The sequence below is a fragment of the Ruditapes philippinarum genome, unplaced genomic scaffold, assembly GCF_026571515.1.
Source record: "Ruditapes philippinarum isolate M1 unplaced genomic scaffold, ASM2657151v2 ctg1380_1_1_1_1, whole genome shotgun sequence".
NCBI lineage: Eukaryota > Metazoa > Mollusca > Bivalvia > Venerida > Veneridae > Ruditapes > Ruditapes philippinarum.
The window spans coordinates 53,309-61,942 of NW_026859548.1; positions in this window are offsets into that span (position 1 = coordinate 53,309).

The following is an 8,634-nucleotide window of genomic DNA, read 5'->3' on the forward strand; positions in this document are numbered from 1 at the left end:
TTCTGAGTCCTTGACTTTGTTGGATCCTATCTTCTTATCAGATATATCTGTTTCCGAGAACGAGTACTGTCACTTCTTGTTTTTGCTGCATTTTATTACACTGTTGTATTATTTGCCTGTTTCCAAAGTACTTAATAATGTCAAATTATCTGCTGCATAATTTCCCAAGACAGGTATGAAACAACACCGAGACTATAAAAACGAAATAAACCCAACAAGATAAAACTGGTCTCTTTCCATTATGATAATGAAGAATAAAAAATAAGTCTAAGTTGAACTAGGATCGATCAGAATTGTCAAGTGAAGAAATTGACATAGTCGGTGAGATATAATTGTTAAGTATTGAACCACAGGAGGTCGACAAGATAGACAAAAATAAGAATCTTATCTTGAAATTCCTTACAAAAATAACTACAGTAACTAAACATTTCAAGAATGTGCGCACACATCTTACTTTAAACTTAATGAGGAAAGTAATCAAATAATTGTTAAGAATAAACGCGATTGTTCTTTAATTTATTAGTTTTTTGTACATTTAATTTACTGGTAAATAATAAAAGTATCAAAACAAATCTGGAAAAAGGTGATCACTCCGAAGTATGAAAAACAACCAAATCACATTTTTGCAAATTGCAAATTGCAGAATCGCTTTGACTGTGTCTTGTACAGAGAGATAGTGAAAAATTGCAACATCCATCACGTCCAATCCCCTTGCACCGGCATAAGCGGTAGATCATTTGTTACTTTCATAATTAACATTTTTAAAATCTTATTTGAAGGTAGACACTGTGATACTTTAATATTTACTAATATGTTGTTGACAAGGTGAAGAATCAATAATTGTAAATACCAATAGTTGTAAATAGTAATATTTAATCAATAATCATAATTGTTTGCATTTAAGGTTAATTTGAAATTTTTGAAGTTAATGTACAAGAAATATGATGCTACAGCTAATTTAAATACCCTTTATTAGTTTTAAAGCAAAGGAAAATCAAGATATATTCAAAAGTTGGTATACGTATTGGCACGACATTGTACATACATCAGCGATAAAATAGAGACAACGGAATTCCAAAAGAACGCTTTTGTTACGTATTTTGGTGTGATTTAAGCACTATTCTACAAACATTTCAAACTAATCAACGGTGGTTCTCCATCTTTGAAAGGGAACAACTTGTTATAAAATATTCCAATGCATGATAACACCAGTCGATTATCAGACGGTGTTTAAGTAAGATTGTTTCTTAATATCTTTCATTACTATTGCATATTTCTAAAATATATAAATTATATTAAATATTAACCATTATAGACCCGGCTAAAATTACATGCAAATACTGTTTCCGTGCGTTTGTAACAGACAGACAACTCGATAAATGTTAAATGTTGAATTCTACTTAAGCCGGTGCTAGGGGGCGTGGACGGTAACTTGCACTTTCCAGTACCGTCCATGAACAGGCTCAATCAAACCGAGCCTGCAACATTTTCAGTTGTCGTGTTGGGCGTTCTTCAGGGATTCTGTATTTATGTATTTCTATTCGATGGTCTGTCACTATGGTTTATTAACACATAACGCGTCTGAAGATGCACTACTAATTTCATTTTTGCATAGACGCCAGTAATTATGAAATACAGTAAGTACGTCCAAACGGTGATACCTTTATTGTATTATCTAGACACGGAAGTTATCATTGTCTTCTAAAAAGTTGTAGCATATGAAGCTCGTCGAGGGCAATGATCTCTTCAGCACTTTATTGTCAAACAAAATTAACATATTATTTTGTCTTAAATACTTAAAACTCTGACAAGAACACCAACTGACTGTAGAAGCAGGCAGTAACGGTGAACAAGGATATTCTGAGTGTACAGCATATTTAAATGGGTATATCATTGGGTAATAGGAAATGGAAAGGGGCTGTGATTAGTGCCTTGTTGATATGTGTCCCCATATTTTATTTGCCCCATTTTTGCTTACATTTTGGATATTGAAATTAATAAAATTTTAACGTTAAGGTACAACTCAGAGATGAGCATTTAGGATATACTAACAACTGCTTTCACCAAAATAAATAAAAAACAACTGATTATCATGATCAATCCTCATGCAATTATTAAAGACGTTTTCATTATTTTAACTTTGCATAACAACCACTTTTGGTTAATTTTTACGAGTTATAAAATATGATAAAAAAGATAAACAAGTATTGGCTGCTTTCAATGAAAACTTTTTTGTTTATGTCTTTTCTGCGGCGTCCGTGGCCGAGTAATTAAGGCCGTTGGCTTCAAACCACTTCACGGTGCGTAATCGTTCCGGACTGATTTGGAATATTTTCCCGTTCCTGAACTGATTTGGATTTTTTTCACCGGATTGATTCAGATAAGATGGATTTTTAGCTTGACAAGGTAAGAAAATATATAAAATAAGAACAATTACATCTGTAAGTCTTTGAATATTCTACTTGCACGGAACATTGCAATGGTTAAGGAATTCATATACAACTTTATAAGGTTTTTTAATGGTCTTTTATGAGTTGGAATCGGAAAACAAATTTCACATGTCAGTGAAGTAGTAGCAAACATAAGCATAAAATTGCCAAAAAAGTCATTATTATATATCATTTTTCAAGAATTCCATGATCAACTAAAGAAAAAAATCATTCCGCGATAATTTAATGGTTTTAGTAAAATGTTTTGTCCAGTAACGAATTTGTCATGCGTATTTTTTGACAACCCTGTAATTTTTTTAGGGCACCGGATTGATTCATATTAAAGGAAAACGAGGCAACGGGCTGATTTTACGCTTAGAGCTCACTACAACTCTTAATCAATCGTCGAATTCTCATGTTTAACAAAGACATTTTTCTATAATCTATGAATTTGTATTAACATAAATACAAATTGTAATTAAGTATTGAAACATTAAAACTATAATTATATTAAACTATATATTAAATATATACATTGTAACGTCAAAAATTTAGTTTAAAGTTTGCAAATGCCAGTTTGCAAAGACAAAGCAACATACGTAAATATATGAAACTATCGACAGATTTATAGTTTTGTCAAAGTGTTGTTAAATACAGAGCGATTGGGATATAACTATATAGTAGTGATGGTAGATTTGTTTCATCTTAAAGTATTGATATATCCAGGTAAAAGGATTTTCCTGTTTATAATTTATAGGATACTCCGTTATTAGATTGATGCATATTTCCACATATTGGTAACTAAATATTTATGCTGAAATTTCCTTTCAGAAATAGTCAATCAAAACGTGTATATATAGTATATATAATATCACAGTTACGGTTCTAGATTGTTTGGTGTTTTGGGCCTGCTTTTGGCACTCACTTAAGCCATTAAAACAAATATTTGCAAATGCCATAATCAGATAATTAAATGCCATGACATTAAAATTAACTATCAATGAAATATGGAAGAGCCGAAAAAACTTTTTTTCCTATTTTCCAATTCATTTGTAAGTTAACATAACTCGAAATCGAAAACCTTTATGTTCATTTTCTCGACAATTCGCTCCATACATTGATTGTAAATTCGTATGTACATATATAAAAGGAAGCCTTAATACTTTCTATAGAAGCACATTACGGTCATCCATAAACGTTTGTTCAACATGTACCTTCGCTACACTTACTATATAGTTATATTCCAATTCCTCCGTATAATACAACACTTTGACAAGACTATGAATCAGCCAATAGTTTTATATATAAACGTTATGTTGCTTTGACTTTGACTACTGGTATTTGCAACTACGTGTATAAGTTATACCTTTTAATATGTATATACATCTTGATTTTAAAATTTTAGTGAAGTGCCTTTGTTTAACATTAGAATTCTGTGATTGATTGAGAGTTCCAGTGAGCTTCAAGTCTAAAATCAGCCCGTTGCCTTGTTTTCCCTTAATATGAATCAATCCGGTGCCCTAATAAGTCTACAGGGTTGTCATAAAAATACGTACTACAAATTTATTACTGGATAAAACATTAAACAAAAACCATTAAATTATCGCGGAATGATTTTTTTCTTTAGTTGATCATGAAATACCCGGAAAATCATAGATAATAATGACTTTTTTGGCAATTTTATGCTTATGTTTGCTTCAACTTCATTGACATGTGAAATTTGTTTTCCGATTTCAACTCATAAAAGACCATTAAAAAACCTTATAAAGTTGTATATGAATTCCTTAACCATTGCAATGTTCCGTGCAAGTAAAATATTCAAAGACTTACAGATGTAAATGTGCTTATTTTATATATTTTCTTACCTTGTCAAGCTAAAAATCCATTTTATTTGAATCAATCCGGTGAAAAAATCCAAATCAGTTCAGGAACGGGAAAATATTCCAAATCAGCCCGGAACGATTACGCACCGTGCACTTGTCCCTCACTGCTGTAGATTCAAACCACGCCAGGGCCTTTGGATTTTTCTTTATGAGTGTATTATGATGGATATTTACGGTAATGTATTATTCTAAAGTTATGAGTTATTATCTATCATACATACACTATTATAGTCAACCAAACGATTACTGAATTATATAAATAAGCTGGATTTGGCACAGTTTAAGTACAGTACCTATACTGGTCAGTACTCCAAGGCTTAGCCTTGAAACAGTAAACTGGACTTAGTCCTAAAACAAACGTTTACCTTTTACTTAAATCAACCTCATATAAAATATCTTATATAAATTATCAAAATTAAATAATAAGTTGGTATGTTCATAATTAAATGAAACAAAAATTAATTAGTATACTTCTTAATTTTGTTTGGGACTTCTCAAATAATACATACATTGATTAAAATTATATCTATTCGTTGTTGTCGTTTATATGGTGACGCTTTTATAAATCTATTGAGCCCTGAGAATTCACTCCTCTTACAAATTTGTGGTCGTTTGGTCTCCGTGTAGAGCATTGATTCTCATAGAAAATGACCACTTTTACATGAGGAAAAAAAATATAAATCAACAAGGCAAAAGCAACGTTAACAGGATGCAGCCCCCCGACACACCCAAGTAGGGCACCCAGAAGGCACCAAACAAAAACCCGGAGTAGACACAAGGGCGGCGAAAGGAGTGGGACACGCAACGAACGCGTGAAATAATATAAACAAAAACGGGCCCATATGGGAATTATAGGGATAGCCATCCAGCAGGTACCCTAGGAAACTTGTTTGTTGATTCAAACAAGAACTTATGAAAATATGAAAAACAAGACCAACAAGAAAATGATGCATTCAATGAACACGTCATCCACACGTCCCAAAAACACAGGACTACCGTCAAGGACATCAAACAAGAACACGACAGGACAAATACTTTATTTACAAAGACTTAATATGAATTTCGTTATGACATTGTAGCAGTAAATAGTTAGCATTGCCCCTTTTATTTTTTTCAGTGGACTGCATACTTTTTAAAAATATTTTAGTCGTTTAGATTGTATCAGAATGCTTTCAGTACTTTTTTAGTTTGCAAGATGATTTTACTATTTGATCTAGGGTTATTATATTATTGTTGGGATGCGTTCATAGAATGCCACCCTTCTTTGTTGATCTATGTTTTCATATTTAATATTTTGTTGGGAATTCCTAATCGGACTTACACAACCTCTCAGGTAGACGGCCTTAGATCATAAAAGAATATTTTTCTATAATTGTATAGTCGCAACGTTAAGATATTCTATAATTTAAAACGAAATTCTTGTGTTTAAATTGGCGGAACAATCTTACATGGTAGGAATAATTACTAAACACAAAATAACATAACTCTTACAACAAATTAATTTATTATGCAACGGGCCGATAATAAGTAAATGCGTTGACGCAGACAAAATACATCAGAGAGGTCATCTTTGTCGCCCTTCGTACGGAAACAATTGATTGGAAATTAACAAGAAGTAATTGCGAGTTTGACGCCTATGTCATTAACATTTCGGAATGATTTACGTAGATGGCAATATTAGACTTATTGCAGCTGTCAAGAGTATCATTGAGACATTGATTATTGCAACAGAAGTAGAATATAGGATTTTCATTACACGCTTATTGAAAATGTCACGTAAAATTGGTTGTCGTAGTTGGGGCAATAAACGATATGGCAATCACCAACTAAATGTGTCATAATTGATATTGTCTTTTCAATGAAATATCTTAACTTTGTAATTCCATTTTGAAAATAGGAGAATCTTGCAGAGCAAAGAAATCAAAATGCTGATTACACACCGATTTAAGCGGGGTTTTTTTGTCGATTTTAAAGACGAAATGAATTGATGGTACTGATCCCGAAGGAATATAAAAATATAACACTGAAACAATAAACTAACTTAGGCAGCTGCCTAAAAGGACGTAAAACCTGATGTTGTGAATGTCACATATGTGCACTTAGTGTATTTATGTTTTAGATAAGGTATTGTCAGGACTTTTTAGGTTTCCTGTTACACTAATCGAAATAAAATTGATGAAATCGAAACTGCAGTTTAACATGGCAGAAAACTGAAAATGTGGTAGGTTCGGTTCGGTAGTTTTTTTTTAAATTATGTTTTAGTGTTAGAAAAAATAAAATAGTAGATACTTTGGCTAAAGAATCTTTAAATACTCAACCATTAGACTAACTATAAGCAAATACTAGTAGTGATTTAATACCTTCCTTCCTTAAGTTAACTTGTATCATCTGAATGGAAATCAAGTTGGGACAAAGCCATATTTAACAAACTTCACGATATAAAGCCCTGTCTTAACATGTCGCCATCTCAATATTTGCTAAACACAAACGACTCTATTCGTAAGTCTAACAAGTGACGACATAATAATAGAAATTACTTCAGAAAAAAGAAGATATTTTTATTGACGAAAACCCAACAAAGGCATAGGATTTAATTTGACATTAGTTAGCGTATAAAATATATCTTAGCGGAAATTAAACGCAGCTTTACAAAGTACATTTATTACGAAATGATCTCATTATAACAATGTAACTTGTCGCTTGTATCACGAAAATATAAATTACTGTGGTGCATTGCATTTCCCTTATAATGAATCAATTAAATTAGAAATTTTCTAAAATTTTAAATGTCAGTTATTTCGGGGTGCTCATTAAATGTTTTAAATCTTTGAAAGGGAATTTGATACTTTATGAAATTTTTTTGAAAAGGGAAATTTTGATCTTAAAATTTAAACGGAAGTATTAAATTTTGGGAAAAGGGATTATCCATTCCCGCAAATGTTTTCCCCGAACTTTTGGTTAATCCTTTGCACCTTTCTTATACAGGTGCTTTTAAAACCCAAAGTAAAAAATTTGAAAATTTACAAATCAATCAAAGATTAAATAATCCCCCAAAGTGTAGTTAATTAAAATTTTAAAATTTTCCCCCCTTTTTATTTAAATAAACATTTAAAAGTATAAAATTTAAATTTTTCATATCTGTCTTTCTGAAGGGGTTTTGAAAAAAAGAGGAGTATTTTTTTCTATCCAAGGGCGTTAGCGTCGGGGTTTGGGATCAGGGGTTTGGGTTTTGCCACCCCCAAAGCGTTTGGGATGGGAAAATTTGGGATCTCTAAAATACTGAAGGAAATTAATTTGACCTTCACACACGTATTAAAGAGCATAATAGAAGATCACTGTGAAAGGCCAATGACTTTAACATGAACCTTGACAAAACAATAACATTTTCTAAACTTAAAAACTTCTAAAGTATCCATGCTCTTGTTATACTTTAAAAGACGGAGAATGGTCGAGCATGCTATCCAACGAACAGCTCTTGTTCTTTTTAATTAATTATGATGTTTTGTTAGTCATTTATAATTTTATCACTTAACCTATAAGAAGTGTGTGCATGTTTCCGTTCATTTAGCATACTCGAAATGAGTTATTGCGTGTATAAACACAAAATATCTATTCTTATTAATGTATGAAAACAGAATTCCTTTATTTGTAAGATCCAGTCAAAGTAATAAAAAAACAAAATAAAAAAATTTAATATCGCATACAAGGTAATACTACATATGTGGAGAGTGCAGCGACTTTATTGGCCTTTAGTTCAGTGCCTGGTAGGTACCCTACTGGTGTGACTAGATTGTGTCGGGGGACAGCGTTCTGTGTACGTTGTCTTGCCTTTTTGGTCGTATTCTCATTTTAGAGCTATCGTAAGTTGTATTCAATCTATACAATTACATATCTTCTTTTTGCCATTCTCTTCCTCTTACTTGAAGAAAAAAAGTTTCTTTATAATGGTATGGCATAAAAGTGCAACACTGAACGTTAAATCGGATTTAATAAGTTTGATGTATTGACATACCGTCAAAAGATAAATAATCTCGTTTTGACAATAATTAAACTGTTAATCACATAATTTCAGTTTCCTTGTTGTGATCATGTTTTCTTGTTGTATTTACATTAAGCATTAACTTCAACAAAATGAATAGATGCAAATACCTAACGATGAAAAACAAAACTTAAAGGAAACAGAATTAAACTACATAACACAAAATCGTATGATAGAATTAGATTTATACATGAGCCAATATATCTCAAAGTTGGGAAAGCCTAGTAAATGTTGTTGAACTACCATTTTTGTAGTCTATATCGGACATCTAAAAGAATTGTTA